This window comes from Pinus tabuliformis, chromosome 1_1, assembly GCF_031772625.1.
Source record: "Pinus tabuliformis cultivar Carrire ecotype Pingquan chromosome 1_1, CPIR1, whole genome shotgun sequence".
Lineage (NCBI taxonomy): Eukaryota > Viridiplantae > Streptophyta > Pinopsida > Pinales > Pinaceae > Pinus > Pinus tabuliformis.
This window is the reverse complement of record NC_142297.1, coordinates 551,828,705-551,846,058: the sequence shown is the minus strand read 5'-3', so window position 1 is coordinate 551,846,058 and position 17,354 is coordinate 551,828,705.

Genomic DNA, 17,354 nt, shown 5'->3' with positions numbered 1-17,354 from the left:
CACATGGAGGAGACACACATATGGACAACATGTTGCAGATGAGATGGATGGAGTTTCCATGGACCTGAGCATGGATTATGGAGATACATACTTTGGTATGGTGAGCTTGGTGGCAGTGGTCACTAGGCCGGGACATAGTGGAGAAAGAGTCTTTACATATGTTGCAAGGATGTTTGCCTTGTGTAGAAAGGTCGACATCGTGGATGAATGATGATCTTGGTAGAGAGCTACCAGGATGATATGTTGTCGAGGACGACAACGATTTCAGGTGGAGGAGAATGTAAGGCCTCCGAAAGATGAACGACGGGCGCAAGGCGTGTGCACACGATGAGTGCAACCTATGGCGGTGCGAAGTGCAGTTGTCGACACTTGTGCAACAAGTGGTGCGACGTCCTCTTGGGTGTATTACGACAGAGATGCGATGAAAGCAATCACTTATGCGGCTAAAGTGTTTGGCGTAATGCATAGACATATGTGATGGTTAAAGAAGTACAAGCCGACGTGTAAATGAAGATTTGGGGGCGTGCGTTAGTGGATTGTGGGGTCGGCCATGGGGCTGACACCCCCATGTAATCCTATGTTAACTCTCATATAAATGAAAAGAGCATGAGCTCATTTCAAACATCGAACAAGACTTCGCTCATAATACATCTTCACATAGGACAAGAAGGTGTGTAGTTTGTTGAAGCACATGCGCATATCTCATGCGCATGAGACTTGGAGATTGTGCAAGTTTGCCTTGGTTGATGGGTGGCAAGTGTGCCATGTGTTGAGTGTGTTTTAGTGTATGGTTTCATGCAGGACTTGGCTAAGGGATCTTAGGTGGCTTGGGTGAGCACCTCCCTTCGTGCAAGGGTGCAGAACATGTTGTAAAAGGCAGGTGGCCTATCTATTGTAAAATTCGGTTAAGTGTGAGACTTGGTTCGGCCAAGACACACTGTTGTATTGTAAACTGATATTCTTAATATATTGTCGAGCAGACTTTCTGGGAGTTGCCCCTCCCTTTGTACTTGCTTATTGTTGATGTTCTCGGTTTATTGTTCATGGTTAATAATTGAGAATGGTCTTCACTAAAGTATAAAGGATAATTCTTTATTCAGTTGCAAAGACATAAGCTAAGTATGTTCATGTTGAAGTAGGCGTAGTCCACGGGTGTTAGTATTGTTAAAAAGAGAGCGCTCGGTGGTGCCGCACCTCGCTACAAGCGATTGGAAGATCACCGCAGGTGTAGGGGCGTGACACAGTCAGTGCCACTTGTCAACAACATATTGGCCCATCTACTCCAATGTTGTCTACCACTTGGTACCATCTATTGATTCCACATGTCGGCCTACCCTGACCTATGGCCATGACCAACCGAGCTCTAATGATTATCTTCCACTTGGCGCCATCTGGTGATGCCACGTGGCGGCCTAAGACAAGCCATGTGTTGCTTCCCTCTCATAAGGCTAATTGCCACCTTTGTCACCTAATGAGTGCCACTTGTCAACAACATATTGATCCATCTACTCCAATCATTTTTTTCCACTTGGCATCATCTGGTAATTCCACGTGGTGTACCGAGCCCTAAGCTCTAGAACCATGCGTTGATTTTGACCAGTTGTTGTTGACTTTTTGGAGTTTGCCCTAAAAACTTGGACAACTTCTTCATAGAAAGTCATATTTTTCCCATTGAAGTTGCGTTAGAATTTTTTTCCAGGCTCTACGTGATGGCACTGCTGCTTTCACTTGATTCCAGTGATTTTTTTTTTGGCCTATAATCCCTTTTGGATCAATCCTAATCATTTCTTGATCATTTCGGATCAGGAAGCCATAGATCTCTTATATCAAACTAAAATTCTTACAATATACTCTAGAGTGAAATGACCTAAGACAAACTATGAATCATAGTCTTGGATTTATGTATACAACTTCCTTATCCACATATCATACTCAAATACATATATTGTTGCTTCTCGATGTGAGGTATATATTTATATATAATTAAAAAACATATTAAATTATTAATTAAAATAATAATTAATTTCAAAACTAAATATTTTTTAGAACATACCATAATAAAGATTATAAGAACTTCAATCATAATTCATATTAAAGAAATTAATTTTCTTTATATATTCTAAATTCCCTTTCTTAATTAAATAAATAATATTCAAATTTAAGCTTCTGTGATCCATAATCTATATGATAGAAATAAATAATATGAAGTCTTTTATAAAACAGAGTAGCTATTTCTTTTCAAACGAACATAGTAGAGACTTGCCAATCTGGAATAATCCACTTGAATACCTTAGCATTAATGATATAGGTCAAATATAAGATCTCAATGACGGCAAACTCACACTTGTACTTGGCCTAAATAAAACTTGCTTGTTGTTAAAATATAATTTAAGACATGTTTCTTAGATTACAAATTAACAAATAACAAAAATATTTTTTATATTTTAAAAGTCGATTTTCGAATTCCAAAATTTATTTGAGATAAATTTGCGTAACTCATTTTTTTTTCCGAGGAAAAGATATTCTAAATTTTACACATTATAAAATTCATATTCACTAATCACAATTAATTTAAACCAAAAAATTAAATTAAAATTTGTTTTACAAGATTGTTCAAAATCTACAACTAATATTAAATTTAATAAAAAAAATATATATCATTTTTTTTTTTTTTAAACTCTTCTCTATTAATAGTGAAAAAGCTTAATCAATTTAATAAAAAAATTATTATTATTTTTTATTAAAACTCTTCTTTATTAATAGTGGACAACCTTAATCACGGCCAAGCTTGATCAAAGTTCTTCACATTTGTCGAGATTTGGCTTTGGTCTGATGTCATCAAAGCCATTGATTTTTCACATTTCCTTAGAGAAGCTTTTGGTTCAATGTGATTAAAGGTTATTGATTTTTCATTGACCTTTATCATATTAAATCAAACCTTTTCACATTCATTAAAACTAATGGCCTTGATCATTAAACCCCATGGCATTTACCTAGAGATAGTTTTAAATCAAACCTTTTCACATTCATTAAAACTAATAGCCTTGATCATTAAACCCCTTGGCATTTACCTAGAGATAGTAAAACTAATGGCCTTGATCATTAAACCCCTTGGCATTTACCTAGAGATAGTTTTAAATCAAACCTTTTCACATTCATTAAAACTAATAGCCTTGATCATTAAACCCCTTGGGATTTACCTAGAGATAGTTTTGATCCCATGTGATCAACGTGAACTGGTTTTAATATAAAATCAATAGCCTTGATCACATCAGATCAAAGCCATCACATCGGATCAAAACGAATTCTTAGAAAATGTGAAGAGATTTGATTTAGTGTAATCAAAAAACTTTGTTTTAATAAAAATCCCCTTGGCATTTACCTAGAGATAGTTTTAAATCAAACCTTTTCACATTCATTAAAACTAATAGCCTTGATCATTAAACCCCTTGGGATTTACCTAGAGATAGTTTTGATCCCATGTGATCAACGTGAACTGGTTTTAATATAAAATCAATAGCCTTGATCACATCAGATCAAAGCCATCACATCGGATCAAAACGAATTCTTAGAAAATGTGAAGAGATTTGATTTAGTGTAATCAAAAAACTTTGTTTTAATAAAAATCCCCTTGGCATTTACCTAGAGATAGTTTTAAATCAAACCTTTTCACATTCATTAAAACTAATAGCCTTGATCATTAAACCCCTTGGGATTTACCTAGAGATAGTTTTGATCCCATGTGATCAACGTGAACTGGTTTTAATATAAAATCAACAGCCTTGATCACATCAGATCAAAGCCATCACATCGGATCAAAACGAATTCTTAGAAAATGTGAAGAGATTTGATTTAGTGTAATAAAAAAACTTTGTTTTAATAAAAATCAACGATTTTGATCATACTCAACCAAAGTCATCTATAAATAAATGTAAAAAAATTGATAAGATATCTAAAAATCATTTTTAATTAGCAATGCATATGATTCTTAAAAATCTCCATCAAATTTTAAATAAAATTGTCTTCACACTGTTCTTAAATTAAAAAACCATGGGTTCTTCACACTGATTATATAATCGTCTTCATCCTTAACCCGTTCAACTCCGACTGATAAAAATAAAATTTTGACGATCTCCTGCCACGGCATTTTGTTTTCTTTAAATTTAAGATGTGTTTAAACTTTGATTCCAAATTGCCCGGCAATAATTGCAGTTCGGCTGACATTGACATTAAATTTGAACAAATAAAAAAGCCCACCAGCAATGGCATTCCAAGCTGGCCTTCCGCATCTGTGGCGAAAGGAGTATTTCCTATTGCACCCATATAAATTTTAAAAACACACGCTTTTGTATTTTAACACATCCTTTTGGATTTCGTGGGCCCCTCACCAAGAGTTTTATGTCTCCTGAAGGAATAATTTCTTATAGGTTGGCATTGACTTTGGGTTTTAACAATTCAAAAATATTCGCACCGGCAATGTCACTCTAAGGCCTGGTTTTTGCATTTATGGGTAGGACTGTTAATTGTTATATATCTTGGAAGTTAGTAAGAATGTAACTTGGATGATATTGTTAAGAGTATATTTTGAAATTAAAGGGAAAAAAATATTATAATTTTATATTTGATAAAAATTGATATAATTAATGAATTTATTAAAATTAATTAATAATTAATAATTTAAATTTAATGGTCATAAATTAACAATAACATAAATAGTTTAATCTTTCATATATATTTAAAGTGAAAAGAAATTAAACATTAATTTTGTAAATTGATTCACGTATGAAATTAGTTAACGATTTGAAATCTATAATTGGGTTAGTTGAGTGGAAAGGCTCATTCTACAGTCTAATATTGTTCCTTGATGGCATCTCGGAAAGAATTCCAAGTGAGCACGCTTGAAAATAGTGACGATTTTGTCTCGTCTTTTCTTTTCACAATAGATTTCCCACCAATTCTTAACGTGTGGGGTGACTTTGAGAAGTGAAAAAGTAATATTTTCCCGATTGGAAAGGTTATGCACTGATAAATATCCTTCCAATAGATTTAACCATTTATCTAGGGCATTTGCATCTATCTGGCCCTCAAATATGGAAATATCAAAGCTAACTGGCATCTTAAAAGGAGTGGTGCCTCCAGAGTGGTTGTTGGGTGAAGATGTGTCGCCTGTGGGTATAAGCCGTCAAAGGATATGGGCAAAGTTATCTATCATCGTGTTCCTCCATCGCTCAAGGGCTTCCTCAAGCATATTTTGAAAGGATATCCTACCCCTTGTCTTTATTTTAGTCTACCATGGGAATTCATTGGTTTTTGCAAGGCTTGTCTTGCAAAGTTTTAACCAAATTGATCCCTAATACATTATACCCTAACCTCATTATGGACATGCAAAGAAAAACAGGGAAAGAGCAAAATTCTTTGATACCATTGATTCAGACTTATACAGGAATGAAAAAAAATATAGGAATACCCATATACACAAAAATGCAGTAAAAATAAAACTTCATTTCATTAATATTAAACAGCTTAAATATTCTTAAATACAAAAATAAAAATAAACTAGCTTGAGTGATGGTAGCTTATCTCTAAGAAGAGATGTGGCGGCTACATGCCTCTGAGTTGTGTTACAATGATGTTCAAAGGCCTATTTATTATTGAGAAAAAATGGAAAACCCTAAACATCCAAAAACATAACCCTAGGAGATGAATTGCCAAAATCGTGTGCTTCGTTTGGGTAAATTGGTACATAATCTTCCCGGGGTCGTAACTTTGGCATACGATCTTTGTTTGGCTGTCATAATACCTTGTTTCGAAGATCTCGAAGTGGAGGGCAAAAGCAAACCAGTAAACCAGTTTGGATCGTTTTTAGACTTTGCATTTTCCCTAAAAACATCTTTTAGTCCCTCAAAACGGCTTCGAAGTTTAGGACCCGAAAAACTACCAAAAATAGTAGTTGTGCTACAATTAAGGAAATTAAAAAGAAATGATGGTGGGGGTCGAGGTGGAATAGGTGGATGGCCACCAATATCCACTTGTATCAACTACCCCCCCTTCCGCCTCCCCCCCCCCCCTTAGGAAGCAATGGCCCCCATTTCGTTGAGTGCCTCCATGAGATGGGAAAACTTTCATTGAACTTGGTCCCTTGTGACCCACTTGCTTTGGTGCATGAGACGGTCAGCTTTGACAACCCAATACAGTTGGATCTTCTACTGAAAAGTGTTCATGATCTACGTATCCACGATCCAATCAGTTGTGGTCTGTTCCATGCAGTCTAGGTTTAACTCTATTGGTGTGAGTTGTTCTACAATGTCCGATGTGTCTAACAATGGTGGAATGCTAGAATGTTGAGCTCGAAAGCATTTTCCGCTATAGCCTTAGTGTTGGTGTAAGGTCCATATCGGAGCGGGCGAAGCTTGCAGTGGGGTCCAGTGAGGTGCTCCTTCTGCAAATGTAACCAAAATTTGTCGCCCACCTGGTTCTTATGTGGCACCCGATGCTAATAATGACGTTTCTTGTACTTAGCATTAGCTATGTCCAATATTTCATGGACCTACTAACGGATGTGCTAAATGTCATCAACGAAGTTGTACGCCATGTCAGCTTTGGATTGGACATGAGACGAACCTTCCTGAGTAGCTACAAATGGTATGGCCACACCAATGGGACATGGTGGCTCAAATCCCAACCCCACCTGAAAGGGGATTTGGTCATTTGAGGTATGGATATCTATGTGGTAGATGTGGTAGACATAGGGGAGGCTTCCATACCACATGCGTGGATACCTTAAGTTGTACATACCCAGAAAGTGTACGATCATCCTGTTGACGACCCCTATTTTGCCATCAGTTTGTGGATGGAAATTCATGGACTTAGTGAGCTTGGTATCCAACATCGACCACAGACTTGACCAAAATTTACTTAGGAACTTGCTATCTCGATCTGAGATAATGGACTGTGGGATCCCAAAATGTACCCACACTCATTCAAAGAAGATCTTAGCAGTGGCTTCGGCCGCCAAAATGGCAATCTTAGAGAATCTGTTGACGACCATGAAAACATAGTCATTTCCATGCTTAGTATAAGGAAGGATCGACATGTAATCCATGGAGATGGATACCCAAGGACAACTAGGAGTAGGTAGAGGAGTATATAGGCCTTTCTTCTTGATGGTCAGTTTGGAAATGGCACAAGAAATGCAGAATATGAAGTACTTCCCAACATCCTGTCAAAGGTTCGGCCAATAAAAATACTTGTACGACACTGCCACTATTTTCTCTACCTCAAAATGTCCAGCGACCTGACTGTAGTGGGCCTCCCAAATCATCTTGGCACACTCACTTGAAGGAACACGGATGTGTCCCAGGTGGCATAACAATTCATCTTGGAGGTGAAATTTTGGAACATTCTTACCTTCCAAGGGTGTTTGGTACGTGATGCCAAATTCTAGATTGCTCTTGTAAAGATGCAGCCACCCCATAGTCTTGTTCCCACAAGAGTCGAGCACAGTGCTCAACAACATGACTGGTGGTCAATTCAGGAAGTCTGAAACATTGTTGGTGCTACCCTTCTTGTACTTAATATTCAAATGAAACTGTTGGAGTTATGTGGACCATTTCTGATGGTGACCATTTTGCAACTTCCCTTATATCTGTATGAACTGTAGGGGTCAGTGGTTTGTGTGGATGACCATTTCGTTCCCCATAATGTAATTATTCCATTGTCGGCAGGCCTGCACAATGGAAAACATCTCTTTGTCATAGGTGAGATACTTTCGAACTATGTCTGAAAGTGTTTCGCTATGATATGCGACTGTATGCCCATGATGAGTAAGAACTACACCAATAACATAGTCAGAGGCATTTGTCTCAATATCAAATTGTTGCTATAGGTATGGTAATGCGAGCATTGGTGCACAGTAGAATTGATTCTTTAACTCAGCAAACACCTTCTATTAGGATTTAGACCAAAATAACTTTTCTTTCGGTCCACCCTTGGTGAATTGACTTAAAGGCCAAGTGATATGAGAACCCCAACATGAACCTGAGATAGAAATTGTAAAGACCCAGAAACTTGTGAGCTCTGTTAGAGTGGTTGGGGCAGGCCAATCCCGAATGTCTTCTATCTTGGCTAGGTCCACATGCACACCCTGCTGATCAATAATGTACTCGATATATTGAACCTGGGTCATGCCAAAAGTGCATTTCTCCAAATTGGCACACAACGTGTGATGTCGTAGGGTTTGAAGGACCTACCGAATATGGTGGCGGTTCTCTTCCGATCTCTGGTTGCAGATCAAGATGTCATCTGAATACACCACCATGAATGCATTGGTGAAGGGTTGCAAGATCATGTCGTCCATCAATCTCATGAAGGTCATGGGGGCATTCGTCAACCCGAAAGGCATGACCAACCATTCAAAAGGGCCCTCAGATTTGAAAGCAATCTTCACCCATCTAAGGGTTCGATAGGCACTTGGTTATAAAACATAGTTAGCAATAAAATGAGAAAATTATTGAGTACCCGTTTTTGTGAGGTAGCAGAAAATCACCTGATTTTGTAAAGTGGTGATGTAGAATACACCTTTTTTTTTGGAGCATATTTTTGGATCTTTATATTTTGTGGAGCATATTTTTAACACTTCAAATTTTTTTATGTATAAAGTATGAACATTTTTTTTAAATGTTAGTGATTTTCATACTAATTTTGAAAAGCATTGATGCAGCATCAACCCTTTTTTTTAGAGGGCTTATTTTTGACACTTTAAATTTTCTAATCTATTGAGTGTCGATAATTTTTCTTAAATGTTCGTAATTTTCATACGAATTTTGACAATCATCATTTTTTTTTAAGACATATTTTTTACACTTCAAATTTTTTGATGTCCTATGTATGCACAATATTTTTTTTTTTAAATGTTGGTTATTTAACAGTCGTTCAAGTTGTCTTATTCCTCTTTTTTTTCATTCTAAGATGTTTTTTTTAAGCTTTTTTTGCAATGCTTTTTTATAATGATTTTTTAAATTATTTTTGCAAAATTAAAAAAAAATGACATTAATATTTTGAGGTTAATATTTTTTATAAATTTATATATAGTTAATCAATATTTTAATACACAAAAAATAATGATTACTAAAATATACTAATTTTAAATACCACAAAATATATATGCATATAAACAAAAAACAAAAAAAAACTGATAAAAATTCTAAAAAAACGAAACAAAAAACAGCAAAAAGCAAAAAAGAAAAATAATATACCATTTATGGGAAAATATTTTAAAATTAATTAAAAAACAAATAAATAAAGTGAAATCGATGATTAAAAAAATAAAAATAACAATAAACACAAGCTAAAAACTAATTTTTTTTAAATAAAAAAATAAAAATAAAAGATACATAAAAAAACCATTAATAAAAAAAACTATAAAAAATATCAATTCTTTTTTAGGAAAATAAAATAAAATAAAAAACATTTAAAAAAAATATAAAATATAAACTTTATAAATAAATTAAAATAAATAAACAATATAAATAAATTAAAAGTTAAAAAACAATAATAATTAATTTTTGTGTTTTTTAAAGTTTAAATATTTAAAAAAAAAATTAGAAAAATAAAATAAACTAAAATAAATAAATTAATTAATTAAAATTTTATTGTTAAAAATTATTTAAAAAGTATATTAAATAAAACTATATAAAATAAATTTTTATAAAAACTATTTAAAATTTTATAAAAATGTATATTTAAAAAAATTATAATTTAGAAATTTGTATATTCATATATTAAAAATTTAAATTAAAAAAATATATAAAATTTTAAATTTTAAAAATTATTTTTTTAAATTAAAACAATAAATTTTGGCCCCCTCCTCATTGAGGATCGATTCTCGAAATCTACCTTCCGCCAGACGGGGGCCTGATGGCTGCCCCGGGGCAAGCTGAGTGACCACCACACCAGCTCAGTCGGCCCTGGTCACTTCTCAGGCCCCCACCTGGCCATGTTTGATTCTCAGAATCAACCCTTAGCAAGGCGGGGACTTGAGGACCACTCGACTGGCCCTGAGGTGGCCCTTAGGCCCTTGTGTGACTAAAGACCGATTCTCAGAATCAGGCTAGGGTCCAATTTTTTTTACCAAACAAAAAAAATTAAAATAGAAAATTTTAATTTACATATTATACTTTTTTTAAAATATAAAATTTTAAATAATTTTTTTAAAATTGCATTGGGAGATTGACGAGAATGTTGCATTGTAAAACATTAATAACATTAAAAATATTATTACTTCTAAGTTCAAAGAGAAAATGTGGTGTGAGAAAGATTTAATAGCTAAAAGAAAATTAAGATATTATAAGGAGGTGATCAACCCCACCCTAGAAGATCAAAAGTATCTCTCAGTTTTAACTAGCTCAAAGAAGAAAATTACTACAGCCAAGATTAGAACGAACTCTCATGAGCTCCATAGTGAAACGGGTCATTCGGTAGTTCCTAAAACACCATGGATGGAAAGGTTCTACCATCTCTGTGAGAATACAAACATCGAGGATGAAAATCACTTCCTCTTAGGGTGCCCCTATGTTATACTTCTCTTTGTCATAGGCGGGATACTTTCAGACTATGTCTGAAAGTGTCTCACTGTGATATGCCGTTGGATGCCCCTGCTGAGTCAGAAATGCACCAATAGCATAGTCAAAGGTATTTATCTTGATCTCAAATGGTTGTTGCAGGTCTCGTAATGTGAGCACTAGTGTAGAGCAAAGGCGATGCTTCAACTCATAAAACACCTTATGTTGGGATTCAGACCCCAACATGAACTTGCAATAGATATTGGCAAGACCCAGAATGTTGCGGAGCTCTAATAGAGTGGTTGGAGCTAGCCAATTCCAAATGACTTGTATCTTGGTTGGGTCCACATGCACACTCTTCTCATCAATGATTTACCCCAAATATTTAACCTAGGTCATGCCAAAAGTTCATTTCTCCAAATTGGCACACAACTTGTGTTGTTGCAGGGTTTGAAGGACCTATCGAATATGGTGGAGGTGCTCTTCCCAACTCTTGCTGAAATCAAGATGTCATCTAAATACACCAACACAAATGCATTAGTGAAGGGTCACAAGATTTCATCCATCAATCTTAGGAAGGTTGCGGGGGTAGTCAACCCAAAAGTCATTATCACCCATTCGAAAAGGTCGTCATTAGATTTGAAGGACATTTTCCACCCATTGGAGGGTTTGATAGGAATCTAGTGATAATCAGACTTCAAGTGAGTCTTGCTGAAATATTTGGCCCCCTTGAGCTGGTCTAGAAGGTCATCAATCCATGGGATTGGGTAACAATGATCTTGTTTAGCTCTCGATACTCAATAAAGAGTCTTCAAGTCCTATCCTTCTTCTGTACCAATACAATCGAGCTCCCACAGGGTGATGAGCTTGTCTTGATGTGCCATTTTTCCAACAGCTCCTAAATCAACCCCTTGGTCTCATCATTCTCCAGAACAGAGTGTCGATAGATCGGTCCATTGGGTAGCAGCACACCCAGGGTAAAATCGATGGACTACTTGAATTGACAGTGCAGAGGTACCCCTGTAGGTGAGGCGAAAATGTCCCTATACTCCTTCACAACCTTGTCCATCTATTGGTTTTATAGGGAGGAGCCATGTCTAGAAGTTGTGGCCATAACCTTCTTCTTTCCCTGAGTGCGAATCATAAGGAAAACAAATTTCTTGGTTTGGGAAATGATCTTACTACATTTCTTTGTAGTTATCAAAGAGATGGTTGTAGGCGGGGCTACCTTTGGTATCATGTACAACTTATCACCGAGTAATAATCATAGAGTGAGGTCTAGAATCATATACAACATGTCGCTTCCACAAGTATGGTTGTCCTAAATACCTGAGAAACTTCAAGAGGAGCATCATCACACAGTACCTCATTCGAGAAGGGCTTGATACTATAGGGAAGGTGTCATTTCTCACTAGCAGGGACATCTCGTCCTTATTGAATCCGCCCGATGGTGTATGGCTGTAGATGTGTTATAGTCGGTAGGCCCAGCCGCTTCATGACCTCTGCTGAAATGAGGTTCTTTTGCCTCTCGATGTCGACAATGAACTATAGCGGAGAAACCTTCACCCACATTTGTGAGTGGAAGAGGTGTTCCCCCTCCTATGGATCTTCAGGCTCATTCTTCTGGATCTTATTGGTATGAACGGTGGCATTAGGCTCTGCATCCATGATCCACTTCCATTTTCCATTCCCCTTGTCGGGTTCTATCTCAGAGTTGAAACATGTATTTGATTTGAAAGCCTTAGGCTCGGGCACTAGTGACTACCTGGTCTGACACTCACTTATGTTGTGGATGGAGCTCTTATGGAACTCTTACCCTTTTCTCATGTCGTTCTTTGTCTTCATGGTGTTGTTATTTTCTTTCGGCTTTGGTGGGTTGCCGGGGTCACCCCACCTTAGATTTTTCTTTTGCTCTATGGTTTGAGGGTGCGTTTTCCTTACCTCATATTCATAGACCGAAAGACTTGCTTCTCCTGTTTGAACTTCTTCTCAATCTTGATAGTGTATCAGTATGTTGTGCCAAGCGAGGAGATGTCCAGGAACTCCATCTCATCCTGAATGTACTTATGTAGATAGTCATGGTACTTGAGTACCAAGTGTCACTCATAATCTTTTATACACAGCTTCGTGCGAAGATTATGTAAAACATTTGTAAACTCTAGCACATCTTAGTCCCTTCCCTACTGTAGTGCGGTGCACTTTATGTATTTATCCTCATAGATCCCTATAGCGTAATATTGTTCCTTGATGGAGTCTTAGAAAGAATTCCAAGTGGGCATGGCTGAAAACAGTGAGGATTCTCTCTCGACCTATTTTTCAGAGTAGGTTTCCCACTAGTCATTGATGTGTGGGGCCTCTTAAAGAAGTGAAAAAGTAATACTTTCGTGATTGGAAAAGTCATGAACTAAAAAATATCTTTCAACATATTTAACCATTTATCTATAGCGTCTACATCTATCAGGCCCTCATATATGGGAATATCAAAGTTAACTTGTAACTTAAAAGAAGTGGTTGCTCCAGAGTGGCTGATGGATGAAAATGTGTCGCCTGTGCATAATCATCGAAGTATCTCGGCAAAGTTATCGATCATTGCATTCCTCTATCACTCAAGGGCTTCCTCAAGCAGTATTTTGAAAGGATCCCATGCCCCCTCGTCTTTTTTTATTCTACCATGGGAGGTCATCGAGTTTTGTGAGGCTGGTCTTGCAAATGTTCAACTAGATCAAGCCCCAACTCCTTATAACTTGACCTTGTTGGAGACATGCAAAGAAAAATAGAGAAAGAGAAGATCCCTCTGATACCACTGATCCAAACTTATGCAAGAATGCAAAAAAATACAGAAACACCCATATACATAGAGAAGCAGCAAAAATAAAACTTCATTTCATTAATATTAAAGAATTGAAATATTCTTACATACAAAAATAAAAATAAACTAGCACGGGAAATGGTAGCTTATCTCTGAGAAGAGATGTGGCAACTACATGCCTCTGAAATGTGTTATAATGAGGTTGAAAGGCCAATTTATTATTGAGAAACAATGGAAAACCCTAAACATCCAAAAAACCTAACCCTAGGAGATGAAGCACCAACATAATGGGCCCTGTTTGGGTCATAAATTTGGCATATAATCTCTATTTGGATATCATAATACCTCATTTCGAAGATGTCGAAGAGTCTAAGACAAATTGGTAAACCATTTTGGGACCTTTTTGATTTCTTTGTTTTCCTTAAAAACGTCTTTTAGTCCCTCAAAACCGCTCTGTAAGTTTAGGACTCGAAAATTTCCAAAAATAGTCAGTTGTGCTACAGTTAAGGAAACTGAAAAAAAACAATGGTGGGGGTCAATGTGGAATAGGCAGGTTGCCACCAATATCCACCTAGATAATTTCTTTACAAAGTTCTTATCTTCCACCACTTGGCACCACAATGGTTAGTCAACCCACAAAAAGCACATGGTTTCCTATGCCATAAATATTTCTCAATCCCAATTTTCCTAAACTCAAAAGGAATGCTTGAACAAGTAAATTTATTATACCTTGAATGATTTTCCCTTGCGCATGCATATCATGAAGATTTTTTGTTCATTCTTCCACTTGACATCTCGCATGCCTTACTACTATATGAAGATTATTGCCAATCTTCTTGCATGACTGGCGCATAAGATGTATCCCCAACTTCATATTGAGTGGTTGGGACTAATGACATATTCTATGAATGTACATACATCTCGTAATTTCAGATTACAAGAGGTATAACATAATTTTCTCCAACTTGCTCTTTCTTGGCCTTTTGTAGCTTGAGATACAATTTTCGCTTCTTGTCATTTGCAGCATTGAGCAGTTTCTTGAGCTCTGCATTTTCTAGTGGAATATTATTGTTATTTTTTTCCAATTCTTGCATCCTTTCTCATTTCAAGCTTTTAGCCATGTCTAATTTCACAAATTCTTCTTCACTTGTTGAACACACATACTTAAAAACCAAGCTATCAATAACCGCTCTGATACTAGTTGATCCAAAATCCTAATCGAAATTGATACTAATTCATTAATTTTCTAGAAGTGTTTTCATACATTTAAAATCACCATGAAATAAATATTAATTTAAAAGAAATAAGCAACTTGTAAGGAAAATTAGTAGCAAATAAAGAGAAATAACCAAACACGTAAGAGAAAATGACACCATTGCATTGATAACCAAGTTCGACTATCTTCAAGCCTATCTCTCCAGGCCCAATCTTTAATGGGGGGGCCTTTTTATTCAAAATTTTCAAAAATCCATGAAAATTACATATAAAAATACTTTAACTAAAATCTAAACTGACTTTGCTTTGTTTTGCTCTGTCTCTGGATCATGTAGTAACTTTTGGATTTGAAAAAGGCTTCTTGTTTTGCCTGGAATATCTCTCCAAAGTTTGGTTGTCTCGCTGCACACTCTGCACAAAATATCCTTTCTACATAGAAAAGTATATCCCATCTCTTGTGCCACATTACGAAACTTCTATAATAAAAAAATGAGAAGTTGGGGAAGCAACTCCCGATCTCCTCGCCGAATTGTGGTGATACTGTTTACAATGGATAATATATATATATATATATATATATATATATATATATATATATATATATATATATATACTATGTTATATGGTTTATCACCATATACTACCATATGTCCATACTTTATCTCAAATCCTAGGTGTCATCAAAATATTTTAACCTGATACCTCCTTATAATAATAATCATCCACTTACATTAAAAATCCATGTTATTTACACTGAAGGTGTCTCTTTTGAATCAGTTAACTACCTAATATCGTTTACCCTTTTGTTTTCCACCGTACTATTGTCACTACTACATTAGTTTTCGGTTGTTAATTTGTCAAACCGCTATCAAAGCAGGCTAAGAAAACCTTAAATATCTTCTGTTGAGGGTCAGAAGAAGAATTTCACTGAAACAATTCTTTCAAATGTATTGAAGAAATTGTTAGTCTGGACGAAGGTATATCTCTCCCTGAAAATTAACCAACTTTAGAACTTAGGGAGCATGAATCTATCTTTTACAGTCCTTTTCGAAGTGACGCTTGGTACGTATCATTGATGAACTTTTTAGAAAATCTGGGTATTGTTGCTTCACCACCTCGTATTCCTTTTCATCCTATGCCCAGAGGTTATTATCCTCCTTCAAATATGTCTAAGCGGTCATCCATGTTTACTCAAACATTAGAATCATTTTTATACGGTGGTCCTTCTGTTCCTTCTGGGTGTCAGTCGATCTCTGGTACTTTTGCAGGAGCGTCTCCTCAACCCATTGAACATGGGATGTCAACTGGTTATAATGGAACTCCATCATTAAGTGTAGAAGAAATTCTTATGATGTCTGGTGCTATTCCAAATCCGCAACCTCAAGGTAGTCAGATACCGCCTGGGGGGCAGCCTCAAGGTAGTCAGATACCACCTAGAGGGCAACCTCAAGGTAGTCCATTACCGCCTGGGGGGTAGCCTCAAGGTAGTCAAATACCACCTAGGGGGCAACTTCAAGGATAGTACATACCTCAGGGACAGTACATATCTCAAGGTCAACCTCAGACTCAATATATACCTCAAGGTCAACCCCAGTATCAATACATACCTCAAGGTCAACCCGAGTTTTAGTACGTGCCTCAAGGTTATCAACCTCAAGGAAAGTACCCAACTCAAGGTTTCCAACCACCTTCTGGTCAACCATTTGTCCAAGGATCTGGAAATGTGCCTCTCAATTATCAGTCCTATACTCAACCTAGTTATGGTCCTCAATATGGTCAACCTTTTATGGATCCATACCCTAGAATGAACGTGGTGCAGTATTCATCTCAATAGACTTTGCAACCCAATATGCAGCTGTCATCTCAACCTGGACAACCTTTGGTTTCAGGTCCAACCCAGCAACCCGTCCAGCCTACCATTCAAACTTCTGCACCTGGTGTAGTTCATCAGCCTGGGCCTAGTTCGCCTCGAACTCCACCCCAAACAACTGCTGCAACTATTGCAACTTCTGTTCAATCTACCCCACCTATTTCTAGAGTATCGGCAGCTCCGGTTTCCACTGTTCCTACATCAACTCCTTAGACCTCTTTACCCCAGTCCGGACCTACAATTTAGACTTCGGTTCAGATGCCTGTAGGACAACCTGGTCCAAGTACGGTTGTCACAAGTCAACCACAATTTACTTATCAATCGTACCAGGGACAGTACCAATATGGTCCTGCTGTGCAAACCCCAGTTTATCAGTATCAACCGTACCCTGGGTATTCATATCAACAACCTCAACCCCAGTTTGGTCTGGTTAATCCTGGTTTTCAAGGAGGATACAATATTCCTAATCCAAATCCAATTCTAGGTTATCCTGGATATCCTCCTCCTGGAGCTGGTCTTGCGACCCAGGATTTTCGAGACCCTAACCATCAGTTACCGTTTATCGCAACTTTGGATTTACCTGACTTGTCACGCCTTACGAATGATCCAATTTACTATCTTCCGTATTGGCCGCCAATGCCCAATAAGTTTCCCAGTGACATTCCCAAGTTTGAGGGTAAGCCAGGAGAGGATCTGTTGAATCATGTGATGACTTCTCACCTCTGGTGTGCATCAAATTCCATTATAGATGATTCAATTCGTTTATGCCTTTTTCAACGCACTCTAATTGGTTTTGCAGCTAAGTGGTACATTGAGTTGCCACGGAGCTCTTTTCATAATTTTATTCAATTAGCTACTTCATTCTTAACTCATTTTCAGTTGCCCGTTAGATATGACAATG